The sequence below is a fragment of the Cynocephalus volans genome, chromosome 3, assembly GCF_027409185.1.
Source record: "Cynocephalus volans isolate mCynVol1 chromosome 3, mCynVol1.pri, whole genome shotgun sequence".
NCBI classification, from domain to species: Eukaryota; Metazoa; Chordata; class Mammalia; order Dermoptera; family Cynocephalidae; genus Cynocephalus; species Cynocephalus volans.
In genome coordinates, this window is record NC_084462.1 from 116368164 (window position 1) to 116383249 (window position 15086).

Sequence of the window (15086 nt, forward strand, 5' to 3'; positions counted from 1 at the left end):
GGTGGAATGTTACACGCAAAAGGGGCCCTACGTAGTCTTGATTCTGAGGTAGTGACTTGCTTAAGGTCACACACTGAGTCCATGGTGGAACTAGGACCAATAGCTCCAAGTCATGTGCGTTTTACTCAGCATTCGGAATGTAATTTTTAAATTTTTATTTTGAAACAAACTCAAGCTTACAAAAAAAGTGGCAAGTATAGTATAAAGAACACTTTTCCTGAATCGTTTGACATTTAAGTTACCGATACCATGCCACATTGTCCCCAAGCACCTTCTACAAAATCACAATATAACTATCAAAATCAAAACATTTATGTGATACATTACGTTTTGCCAATTGTCCCAATAATGTTCTTTATGATAAAAGGATTCAGTTCAGAATCAAGTACTATATTTACTTATTGTATCTTTCGTTGCCTTCAGTCTGGAACACTTCCTCAGTCTTTCCTTGACTTCCATATCCTTTACTCTTTTGAAGATTCCTGGCCAGTTATTTTTACATGGCCTTCACTTTGGGTCTGACATCTACTCATGATTAGATTCTAGTTTTCTTTGACAGGATGGTCATAGAAATGATGCTGTGTTCTTCTCATTGCATCCTATTAGGCAGCATGATTTTAATTTCTCTCATTACTGATGTTAACTTTAATAGTGATGTCTGCCCGGCTTCTCCACTGTAAAGTTCCCCCCCCCCTTTGTAGTTAGTATTTTGTGGGGGAGAATCTTTGAAACTGTCTTGCTTCAAGATATTTGTAAATATCTTGTTTCTCATCAAACATTCAATTAACGTATTTATTTCAGTATGGATCCAGAGTTCTCTGTTTTATTAAATGGGTTATCATCTGTCTATCATTATTTGTTTTGATGCTCAGATTGTCCCAAGTTTGGTCGTGAGCCACATTCATTCTGACTTCTATGTCTTTGTGTGTGTGTGTCTGAAATTCTTCCCCAGCATTTATTGTAAAACATTTTTAAAATACAGAACATTTGAAAGTTTTATATACCATGTACCCATCATCCAAATTCTACATTAACGTTTTATTATATTGTGTGCTTTTGACATATTCTTATCATTTTTTGAGCACTCCCTTACCTTCTGGCACAATAATATGTTCCAGGCTCACCTTGCACTAACTCTGGATGCAGCCGTTTATCCAGGAGACCAGGCTTCTTTTAGTGGAGAATAGTATTTAGAAGCACTAGGTGTGTTCACTACTACTGGGACAGGCCAGGCAGTCTGGGGAATATTTACACATTCATACCCATATACAGTACATCTATACATGTACACTCACACATATTTAGAGCCATATTTCTTTATTTAACAATATAGAAAAGCCATATGTTCACAGTAATACTTGCACCAGCATCACACAGTTCATTCTAGTTGTTGCCTTCCACATTTGTAACTCCCTTCTCCTACAGAAAGAAATCTGGCTCCTATTATCCTTGAGATATTTACTCATTTGAACAACCCCCCATATGTAAGCAATCACCCATAGCTGCCATCTGTTCCTTTGGAGGATGCTGCCCATAACGCACTAATGTTCTGAAACTGTAAAATTAGCCACCTCAAGCTCCCCACCTCCCTTTTTGTTCCCACACCCTGTGCTCATGCCTAGCTCACAGCCCTCCCCACCCTGCTCAGTCTCCAACATCCCTTGCCAAGTATCTCTCTTGGCATCCTCCTTAATCCACTTAATATATATAGACATGTACACTATATATATATATATATATTATACATATAAATTAGTTCTATATATTCTTTACAGAACCATATACATACTCATACACTATGAGTGTATGAGTATATACTTTACATATGTTAGTTATATATTATTCTTTACAACATCCTATACATATACACACATTATATATATTTGTTATATACATATATTATATATTATATTATTTGCAGTACAATATACATACAGTGTATGTGTATATATACACACATGCTATATATACAAATGAAATATATATTACGTATAGTATATGTAGTATAGGGTACTGTAAAGAATAATACATATAACTAATATGGGAGATATATTTTTATATATGATATGTATATGTAGGTATTTCAAAAAGTTCATGGAAAAATAGAATTAAAAAATAATACAAATCCTTCCATGAATTTTTTTAAGTACACTTGTATATATAATATAAATTCTGTGCTTGTGTATGGGGTATTGTAAAGTACCCTAAGAAAGGTAGAAAAGTATTACAAGATTCTGAAGGAGAGAACAATAATTATGCAGACCAGTTGGGACGCTTGTGAAGGGTTTAAAGAAAGAGATGACATTTAAACGGGCTTTGAAGGATGCATAAGAATGATGAGCAAGATATGCTCTATTAGATATTGAAAACACTCTGGAAAATAGTTTGAGTGGGCCCAAACAGAGAAAGTAATTCATTTTGACTGAGTATGTGGAATAAGAGTAACAATACTAGAATTTTAGAGCTGGAAGGGATATTACACATCATTGAGTCCAACTGCTACTTTTACAGATGATTCACGGTTGGCTCCAAACTTTGACCTAAGTGACTAAAAAAATGAAATTAGAAGGAGGAGTCAGTTTAGAGGGGAAAATAATGAGTTGATTTTTAAACATGTTACTTGTGAGGTGACAATAAGGCATCCAAAGGGAAACGCGGGACGACCACTCAGAAGAGGGGTCAGAGACAGAGATGTAGATCCAGAACTTTTCCACCTGGAGCTGACAGCTGACACAATGAAAGAAAAAAATAAAGAGAGAAAACAAGGACAGAACTCAGAAAAACACCACTTTCATTATCTTAACCAAATGAAAATGTGTCCTGCCTTTCAACTACTATTATACTTTGTTTATACTTTATTCAATCTCGAATTGAAATTTTGAGTCATAATGAAGAGGAAGCTGTATTATAATTAGAGGAAAGAACATACCTTTGCAATCAGTGACTTGTGTTCGAATTCTAATTCCACCACTTAGTAGGCACGACCTAGGTAAAAAACCACTTCATATATCTGAAGCTTGGTTTCCACACTCATAAATTGAAAATGCTATTTCCTTCCTTAGGGTGTTCTGAGGATTTGAGATATGATATAAATAACTAGCATGTTGCTTATTTTCAAATGATAGCTAGAATTATTAGGCACTTATCTTAACTCTCTACCCCCAACTTATTCCAGCTTGTCAACTTAGTTGGTGTCACTGTCTTTCATAAAGAAGGCACTCATCAGATATTTGTTGAAGAAATGGAGAATTTTACACACTTTCCATTTATTTTATATTTATCACTATAAAGCATTACACTACATTTTCTTGTATTTCTATAACAGAATAATTTCCAGAAATAATTTTCAGTAAATGAAGAATTCTCAGAAGTAGAACAGTTGGTATCTAATAGTGTATGTAAAAATTATGAAGTAAACCAGAGGTTACTCATTTAACTTGCTATGTGATAATCCCACTTTAATTTATTGTTCAAACACATTTGATGCAATGATTTTAGGTTCCAACCAGCAAACATATGGGAAACTGAAAATAATAGATTATCTTTAAGCTCACGTCTGAGATTATAAAATTCAATGATGGTAGAACAATATTACACAAACGATAGAATTCTAGTATATCCATGGAACTCTAGGGTCCTCCTCTTGACTGTATTCCTCAAGAGGTAAATAGGAGTTCCTTTGTAAATTTTTCTTTCTGTCTTTCTTTTTTTGGTGTAGCTGGCCAGGACCAATACCTTGCTTTTGGTGTTATCAACACTGTGCTCTAACCAACTGAGTAATGGGCCAGCCCTATCGTAGGAGTTCCTTTAAAAAGACATTCTTAAATAAGTTTGAAGAACTCTATCATAACCATTTCTTAGATAATCATTATGTATAGTAGTAGATTGCATTTAATGCAATGTTTCCCAAGCTTATTTGACAATGGAATATAATACCTTCTTTTTTTTAAAGAAATGCATACTAATATCTTTTACAACTAATGTTCCTAGGAGTAAACTTTGGGAAATGAAGCTGTGGAATTTTGTTATTAGTGATCCACTCCAGTCATGCCAGGTTGTTCAGTGTTGATGGAAACACTGAGGAAACGGGGGTGTTCATGAGGCAAGCTCATGTAACAAAGCTAATGGGTTGAACACAGCTTCTACTCTGTTGATTTCAATGATATCTGAAGCCTGAAATGACATTGATACTTCAACAAAAGATCCACTGGCCCTTTGTGATAAAGCTTTCCACTTTTTGGTCTATCAAGCATTATGTGTTAATGTACTGCTGAGCTTGCTCTAATATGTGACAGCTTTTAGCACTAAATTTCCAATGAGAACTTTTGGCCATCAGTAAGATTTCCCTCAGTAGGCAAACTACCACTATAAATACTCAGTCAAGAAGTGCTTAAAACATAGCAGCATAGATCTTGATTCATGATGGCAAGTAAATAATAGCAGGCCCTTTAACCTCAAAGGAAGCAGTTAAACTCAGGGCTAGTGGTTCTAAGCAGGAATACTGAACAAACGCAGACCCACAACTATGTATGTCTTACACAAGAAATGACTACAGTTATGTTCCTGCCTGACTTAGGACACTGAAGTTCCCTTCCAAATCCTCATTCTCTGATCAGATGAAGAAATACAGTGTTTTACATATACATAAACTTTATGGTTTTGTTACAAAGTTGCTGTCATATTTTATGCAAGCCACTTAACCGCTTTGGACTCTGTTTTCTGTTTTCCTCTTGTGGAAAATGAGCATGTTGTATTAGGGGCTCCCTAAGATCTTCTCTGTTTTTAAAATTCAAATATGAGGGGACTTCAAAAAGTTCATAGATTTGTGTTATCTTTAAATTCTATTTTTCCATGAACTTTTTGAAGTGCCCTTGTATTCTATTGTTACTCTTACAAAAAATATCTTCAAAATAGAGTAGCTATTATTTTCAAGAAATAGGAACCAAAGCCCAGAATAGCTAAGCGATCTGTCCATTTTTGGAACAAGATTCCAGAAGTAGGATTTTAAAACCAGGCATTCTGATCCTTGTTGGATATCTTTTCCGTACTGTCATAGTATATATGTTCCAAACTCTATGAAATATACTAAACAACACTTTTTAAAGTCTTTCATCTATAGGTATGTAGTCACATATTTATTTTAAAATATTATTAACATCAACTTGAAAATACAGTTTTTTAAAACTCAAGGAGACAAAAAAAATCCTACCACCTCCATAGGACAATTATTTCCATTTGGCTTTCTTTCAACTTACTCACATGTTTATGAGAAGTTATATGCTTGTGGCATATCAAATATGTACTCACAGTAATTCATTAACACTGGCCATGTAAACATCAGTTTCTGGGTATAATGTTGCTAGCTCTCAATCCAATGGGCCTGAGGGGAAAAAAAGTTCCCATGATCATCAACATATTGGGGGAGAAAAAAGTGTTACCTCCTACATGTGGGTGAGTGTAATTGGCAAGGTGTGAAGAGTACTTAAAATGAATCTGTAGTATGCTATGAGTCTCCTTTCCCCTGACATCTGGCTTTAAAATTCCACAGTTAGAATCATTCCTGTGGTTTTTCATGAGACGAGGAGAGAGATTTCAGGAAGTCAACGTTAAGAGGCTGTTAACTTGGGGTTGGAGAGAAGACCCTGGAAATATCCTCTGGCTTATTGCTTTAATACAATTTTCACCTTGGAAGATAGGGAGGATGTGACCCTGAAAGAGTAAACAGCAGGACAGGAAGGTTCCAGTGGACAGGGAGGATCAGGCAGCAACCAGCAGCCAGGGAGAGCAGGCTCTGGATAATGGGATCCGGAGCAGACTCTAAGAAGGGGAAAGAGATGTCTGTAGAGAATCAATAAAAGTGGGGCTAAAAGGAATTAGAAGAGAGTCCTTAGTCTGCTGGTCAATTTTTCCCTGTCAGAAAGTCCCTGATGGGAACCACAGGAAACACTATCACAAGCTAAATTAATCACAAAGTTAATCTATCAAGGTGAAGGAGCAAAATTTAATGACATTAGCAGCTCAGTTCTAAACATAAGCCAAAACCCCCAAAATGGGACAGGTCAATCCAGAGCTAGGACTGAGGAGGAGGGCTTTGTTAATTAAATATTGTGCAAACCCTCAACTTTTGTTGCAGGCTCTGTAGGCAAGTCAACTGTTTACACGTAGACAGATAACCGAAGAAAAAATTCACTGCTTTCATTGAGAGATGTTCCATTCTTTACAAGAAGCATATAAGGCATCCCACAGAAATCCTATTCACCAACTGGAGACATATTTGAATGTAAAAACTGAAGATGGATAACCATCCATTTAAAAATCAAATATGTTGGAATAATGATCATATAAGATAACATTAAGACCCTAATAATTTGTAGTAACATTCATAAGTTAAGATTATTTGTCTAGCTCAAGAAATTGAACTTACCTAGTAAAAAGACAAAACTCTACATAGCTGCTAGTCTTCTTGCTGAATTATCATATATGAGGAAAAACTATATACAATATTATGAAAAATGCCTATGAAAATGTTTACAAATATACAGATTATTAACTTCTTTGGGATACATTATCCTTGAAGCAAATTCTAATAAAGATTAGTTTATTTGTCAAACTTCTTGGTTAGCTACAGACTTAAAGGAGAGATGTTTATCTTTATGCAAATATTTAATACTGACCACTATGAACAATAGCTAGAAATTAAATTACCTTTATAACATGGTTAAGATAATCAGTGGAGCCTGAATCATAGATCAGGAAGAAAAAGAAAAATGTTAATAATATAGAATAGAATTATAAACTCTTGAACTCAATTTGCCAACATACAGGCACTCACAGAACAGAGCACAAATCCATTTATAGACTATTCTTGCTCATCTTAATATTTTATTGACTTACACATCTTCTCCTTTTGTTTGCTTCCTCTCCCTTATACTGAGATCAAAATCAAGAAAGAAGTTTTCTTAAATATTTAAATTATTAAATTTTTAAAAAGCAAAGTATAAAATTCCTTTATGCTAACTGAATTATGTTAAAATATGTGTGTGGTTATGAACAAAGATTATATGGGAATAAATGAAAATCAAATAATTGTATTTGAGCAATGAGATTATGAGCTTTCTTATCTTTTCAATATTTGCAATTGTTATACTGCTTGTACAAAAAAAGAGGAAAGCATCTTTAAAAATTTTCTCATTGCAATTTCCTGGTGCAATTTTTCCCCCTTCAGAAAGTTACTTGACACATAGTAGGTGCTCAGCATAAACTTGTTGCATAAATATACAAAATGGCAACTAAAATTGCTGGCAGATTTCTTTTAGGGAGAAACCAAATGACGGCACTGGCTATGGTGAGATAAGGATAAAATGAGTCAGTACAGCAATTTCCCCTTATCCAGAGTTTCATTTTCCAGGGTTTTGCTTTCTGAGGTTTAGGTTACCTGTGGTCAATCAACCACAGTCAGAAAATACTAAATGAAAATTCCAGAAATAAGTAATTCATAAGTTTTAAATTGTGGTCTGTCCTGCTCTGGCCTGGCCAGGACGTGAATCATCCTTTTGTCCAGCATCTGCATGCTCTCTCTACACTACTTACCCGTTAGTCACTTAGTAGCAGTCTTAGTTATCAAGTCAACTGTTGTGGTATTGCAGTGCTCATATTCAAGTAACCCTTATTTTACTTAATAATGGCCCCAAAGTGCAAGAGTAGTGATGCTGGCATATTGTTATTATTGTTCTATGTCATTATTAGTTATTATTGTTAATCTCTTATTGTGCTTAACTTATAAATTAAACTTTATCGTATGTATGTTTAAAGTTCTTTAAAAAGTTCATGGAGAAATAGAATTAAAAGATAATATGAATCTTTCCATGAACTTTTTTTTTTTTTTTTTTTTTGTCTTTTTCGTGACCGGCACTCAGCCAGTGAGTGCACCGGCCATTCCCACATAGGATCCGAACCCGCGGCAGGAGCGTCGCCACGCTCCCAGCGCTGCACTCTCCCGAGTGCGCCACGGGCTCGGCCCTTTCCATGAACTTTTTGAAATACCCTCATATGTATAGGAAAATATACAGTATATATATAGGATTTGGTACTATACCCAATTTCAGGCATCCATTGGGGGTCTTGGAACATATCCCCTGGAGGTAAGAGGGGATTATTGTAATTATTCATACACCTGCCCAAGGGCCTCCAACTGTCTATCCCTGCTTCCTTGAGCTGGAATTAGGGAGTTATTAATAGGGTTTCCATATAATTTATTGTCTACTGGGACACTTTTGAGAATGAAAAGGGGAACTATTAATAGATATGCTGGGTTCTTAGATATGACACCTAAAGCACAAATAACTAAAGAAAAAAATAAACAAATTAGACTTCATCAAAATTAAAACCTTTTGTGATTCAAAGAACATTATTAAGAAAATGAAAAGACAACCCATAAAATGGGAGAAAATATTTTCAAATCATTTATCTAAGAGTCTAGTATCCAGAATATAGGAAGAATTCTTATAATTAAGAATAAAAAGACAAATAACTCATTTAAAAAATGGGCAGAGGATTTGAATGGACATCTTTCCAAAGAACATATACAAATGAGCAATAAGCACACAAAAATATGTTCAACATCGTTAGCCATTAAGGAAATGCAAAGCAGAACCACAGTGAGATGCCACTTCACACCCACTGGGATGACCATAATTTTAAAAAATGGATAATAATAATAGGTGTTGGTGAGGACGTGGAGAAACAAACTATCATACACTTTTAGTGGTAATATAAAATGATGCAGCTGCTCTGGAAAAGTTTGGCAGTTTCTCAAAACGTTGAACATAGAGTTACCATATTACCCAGAAATTCTACTTCTAGGTATATGTATTAATCCATTTCTATTGCTTATAACAAGATACACGGAACAGGGTAATTTGTAAGAAAATGAAATTTATTGCTTACAGTTTCAGAGGCTGGGAAGATTCTCATGTGTTCTCATTTTAAAGCACTCAGAACCACATCCCTGACCACCACTATTAATCCATTCATTACGCATGGTCCTACAATCTAATCACCTCTTCAAGGCCCCACCTTTCAATTACCATAATAGGATTTCCCACTCTCAACAGTCACAGTGGGGATTAAGTTTTGGGGGGACCTTCAACCCAAGGCAGTATATAACCAAGAGAACTGAATATTTATATCCATGCAAAAACTTGCACTTGAATTTTCACAGCAGCATTATTCCAAAAAGGGAAACAATGCAAATGTCCGTTGATTGAAGAATGGGTAAACAAAATGTTGTATCTCCATACAATGGAATATTATTCAGTTATAAAACAGAATGAAGTTCTGATACATGCTACAACATGGATGAACCTTGAAAACATTGTACTAAGTGAAAGAGGCCAGACACAAAAGGCCAAATATTTTATGATTCCACTTACATGAAATGTCCACAATAGTCAAATAAATAGAGACCAAAGGTAGATTAGTGGTGGTCAGGGAATGGAGGAAGGGAGGAAATGGGGAGTGACTTTAACTGGTACGGAATTTCTTTTTAGACAATGAAAATGTTCTGGAATTAGACAGTGGTAATGCACAACCCTGTACAACCTCATTGCAATATTATACAATACAACATTGTTGCACACCCTCCTATATATATGATAAAAACCACTGAATTATACACTTTAAAGTAGTAAATTTTATGGCATAGGAAGTATATATTATATATTATAAATAAGTAAGTAAGTGAGTAAGTGAGTGAGTAGGTAAGTAAGCTGGGACAATGGGTTGAACTGAAACTGAATGTATGGTCATCCTAGATCTGGCACTCAATGTACTTTCAATCCTGAAAGATAATGAAAGATTGGTTAATAGATACAAATTTACAACTAGATAGGAAGCATAAATTCTCATACTGTAGTGTGACTGTAAATAACAATTTGTCATATATTTTCAAATAGCTGAAAGAGAATTTTGAATGTTCCCAACACAAGAAATGATAAATGTTTTGAGGTGATGGATGTAATAATTACCCTGATTTAATCATTACACATTGTATCATGTATTGAAATGTCACACTGTACTCTATAAATATGTATAGTTGTTATAAATTAATTTTTAAAATAACAAAAATAATTACTATCAATGCTAAAAAAAAAAAAAAACCCACAAATATATGGGCCGTATACTGGACGAACTTTATTCTGATCATACAACCTCAGCAATTTAGGATATGCCAATAGAATTTTTAGGAAAGTTTAGCAAACAGCAAATTTATACCACCACTGGGGAAAAAAAAATTTTTTTTTTTTTTTTTTTAAAAGATGACCGGTAAGGGGATCTTAACCCTTGACTTGGTGTGGTCAGCACCACGCTCAGCCAGTGAGCGAACCGGCCATCCGTATATGGGATCCGAACCCGGGGCCTTGGTGTTATCAGCACCGCACTCTCCCGAGTGAGCCACGGGCCGGCCCCGGAAAAAAAAAAATTTAAAAAAAAAACTTGTTGGAAGATATAGACACATTATTATTTATGAAATGATAGCAAGGACACTGAGTAACATTTTAAACAATATTCTGAAATCATCTTGAAACTAAAATTAGGTCTAGATTTATAATGAGAAAAAAAAGCTACCTAAATAACACCAATGTCCAGGGTTTGATCCCTGTACCAGCCAGCCACAGGAAAAAAAAAAAAAAAGTCTCAAAAAACAGAAAAGCTATCTAACACCAGTGATTGAGGCACAAAATTTAATCACTGCTTAGAGACTACCAGATACTTTTCTCTTTCATTAGTGAACAGAGCTTTAAAACTTTAGTAGTAACTTTTGCCAACTCAGAACTCTGAGAAAATAAGTCACTTTCTTTATAGGAAGAAAAAATAAAAAAGGACTTTATCACCAATGGAAAAGGAATGCAGAGTGGCAATGGCTCAAAGTGGACCTGGCAGACTATGAACACTGGAATCACCAAGGAAACTTGGAGCTATGAAATGGCAAAAGACTGTGTGAAATGCCTGGAGCTCATTCTATGGCTCAGCTTTTAAAAATCAAATGAAAACACATGATATACAAGAAGAATGTAGTTATTTTTATGAATAACTCACATACTAGTTGAATTAAAAGAAACAACTGTAGCTCAAGTGAACACAAACCTAAACATTTTTTCAGTTCTTCTGATTAAAGTTTAACCAACTCCTTCTAATTTAAAAGATTCTGGCTTCATAGCTCCCCAAAATGATAGAGCTGAAAGGGATTTTAGCATTTATCAAGTACAATTCCCTTCTTTTATGATGAGTCCTGGAGGGAATGAGTAAAACACACAGTCCATGGGAAAGCCAAGACTCCAGCAGAGGTTTCTTGACCCGCTTCATAGCTATCAACCACTATACAATCAATTCTCAAATGCTAGTATGTGTAAGGGTCACTGATTGGGAAAAGTGACTGTTAAAATACAGTCTAAGTGGCCCCTCTCAGAAATTCGGATTTAGTAGGTCTGGGGTGAGATGCAGGAATTTGCATTTTTTACAAGTTTTCCTAGTAATTCTGATTCAGGCAGTCCTCAGACCATACTCTGACAGACTGCTGAAAAGCTGGACAAATCATGGGGTGACATAGGAATAGGCTCTTTCTGTTCTTCCAGGGATTCTCAGAATTCCAGGGATAGTTAACTAACCTAACCGGAAGGGAAGAATCATCTCTCCCATGGACTTTTCTCACTTGGGACCTTTCTTCAGAGAAAGAAAAGCACATTGAATAGAGAGGCTTTCCTATACAGTAAGTATAGGAAACTGGGTGAAATGCAGCAACTCACATAAAACCTAGGCTTGAGAGGAGAAGTTAACCAACAGGAGCAAAAGTGGAGAAGAGGAATGAATTTGAAAACCTACCAAACAAAATAACATTGCTCTTGGAATGGACAAAAGGGTAGATAGATAATAAAGAAAATACAACAAGATGCTAATTGTAGAATCTGGGTGGTGGGTATATGGGTGTTGACTATATAATACTTTCAACTTTTCTGTATGTTTGTACCTTTTCCCCCAATTCTTGAAATCTTAATCTCTGGGACACTAGTGTTTCCACTTATTTCTTCTGTATCCTCCACCTGCCTGTCTGATACTTCTTCGTCAATTTTTCCTCTTCCTCCTGTTGCTCTCAATTTGGTTGGAACTCAAATCCTCCATTGTTCACTATGGTCATCCCGTCTCACAGATCTGATATGTCAATGCTCCTTGATCAGATGAAATCTCTTCCATCTCCAAATCTCCACAGTAATGTTTTTACCTTTCTTTTGGTACATTTAGTTTCTCTGCGTTGCAGCTGACTATGCTGTAATCCCCATGAGGATAGAAATTGTGCATTTTATTCTTTAATGTACCTCTTCTTCTTTAGTGTGCCTCTTCACACTTACCAGAGTGGGCAGTCAGTGAAGGTTAGATGATCAAATCTTATCTTAGTTTCAACTATCATTTTTATAAATAAGATTCAAATTGGCTTGACATTTCTACTTGGATAAACCTTCAGGTGCCTCAAAACTCAACATGTTAAAATCTGAATTGATCTTCCCCAGTAACCCAATCATGAAATTTTAGAGTGATTTTTAATTCCTTCCTTTCTTTAGCCCCACCACAACCAACAGCTGCTCTGAAGTGTATTTTTCTTCAAAGCAATATCAAATATCTCCAGTTACGTTCATTTCCATGCTTACAGCCACCAGCCTATTAAAACTGAGTCCTAATGTCCTTATGTCTGCACTACTCAAAAAATAAATAAATAAATAAATAAATAAAATAAAAGTAAATAAACCTGTCTTCTCTCCACCAAATTCTCTTCTCTCTGTAATCCTTATGTACCACAACCAGGTCAATCTTCTAAACTATTTTAATTATGTCACTCTTCCCTTTAAAAGCCTTCAATGGCACTTTATTACCTATTAGTCCAGACAAAGCTTGAAATACCCTCCTCTACTCCTGGTACCTATAGAAATTCTATTCATTCTTCAAAGAATGGCTGAAATTGCCATGCCTTTTTTAACACAGGGATTTACCACCCCAGCCAGAAGTGTCTTATCCCTCTGCTGCTATTCTATATATCTCATATATAGTGCTGTCCAGATATCACAGTCCATGTATTACCTAGTGCATTTCTGTATCTAACATGTCCCTTACTAGAGGGCAATTCCTTGGGCTTAGCAGTCATATTTTAAACTATTTCACACAACCCCCAGCTCCACTGCTGACCTACAGATTCTAAAGAGTACAACCTTTACATGGAGAGCAACTATCCATCATGCAGAATCAAGCAAATGTTGGAAGAATATTTTCAACATCTGGGTTAAAAAAAGGAAAGTATGTATACAATGAAAAGAAATAAAAGCCCTGAGGACTGCCTGAATGTAATCAGGAGAAAACATAACTCAGGCACTCAGCAAACTAAACTTTGAAGATCTGCTCATAAAGAGACTTACCTTGGGGCTACAAAGTAAATAAAAAGAATGCTAGAAATAGAAAGTATGCCTTAGTCTATTTACATTAGTGCGAAGCTTAAGTAAACAATATCTCAAAGTTGGAGCCAACGATTACATTTTTGCTACTGTGGTCAAACATTCCCTAAAAAAATTCCATAACTTCCCATCAAAAAGAAATGTCCACAATTACTTTGCCAACCCGAAATGTTTTTAACAATAGCTAATGTTTCTCAGATTCTGTTACATAAGATGTAGTGCATCCTCTACATAAATTCTCCTTTTCACATTCAGATAAAAAAACTGATGGGATTGGTCATTTTATTAGGCTTCTTAAGAGAAAAATGCTAGTAACCCAGTGATAAGAATTTATTCATATGGAAAAGTCCAATAAAAAAAGAGTAGGGTCATACTTATCTCAAAGTTGGCTATTTGTTGGTTTGTTGGGGCTGGCTGGTTAGCTCAGTTGGTTAGAAAATGGTACTGATAACACCAAGATCAAGGGTTTGGGTCCTGTACTGTCCAGCCGCCAAAAAAAAAAAAAAAGGTTGGCTATTTGTGATGCATCCCAGAACTGCTTTATTTTATGATTAAATATAGAAGGATTTTAATAAAGACTGTTGAATCAAAATTCACATTTGTAAACAAAATATTTTTATTCGTTTTACAAAAAATTTGTTTTATGAAAGACTCAAATACAGGTTTCCTTAAATAAAATAGTTTTTCTCTTCTGTATTTTAAGAATAGTTTGTATTTTGTACACTTTTTTACATACAGAGCTATTATATAAATAGTTACATTATATGAGAAAGACAGAGAGTAAACCTCAAGAATACATAAAGTGACCACTCTGATACAATAAAGTAATAAAATAGAAATAGCAATGCCTACATTTGTGCTGAAACTCAAAAATTCTTCGTTTTAGTTTGTCTCCAACTTTTCTGGTGTTATCCATTGTATTAAAGCAAGGTGTAGCTAGCTTTTTGTTTGTTTTGCTTTGCTTTGCTTCTCCCTGGTAGCAAGGGGTATAGCTATATGAAACTTGTTTCTTGCACATCCAACCTCTCTTCATTCCTTAACAACTAAGAAATCTATGTATGGAGTACTGGTATAACTTAAACAGAGTATTCTGGCCACTAATACCTCTACATTATCTCAGGTAATATTTACTAAGAATTACTAAGCATGGACAACAGGCATAGCACTATGGAAGTACATATTGTGGGAGATAAAAAGTTTATACTGCACTGTCTGCCCACTATTATACCGTCTTTGCCTAATATTACTTATATTCTTGCAGTCAAGACCTATAAACATAAAAAAAAAAGTAAAGACAAAGTACATAATCTCATAAGATTGTCGAGTGAGTGTCAAGTGGCACAACTGTAATGTCAAGGAAGGCAGAGGCAGGAGAAATTAAGGTAGGGTCAAAAGAGATTGATTTGTGTTACATATTGAATGATAATGAATTAGAGGAGAGAAAGGGGAATTTAGGCAAGGGCATGATCTAAGAAAAATATAAATAGACCTATACTAGAGAATTTCTATAGGAGAATAAAGGGAGAAAAGGTTAAAAAGTTGAGGTGTTGCCAGATTATAAAACCTTGATACCAGCCTTAGAAGCAGGGG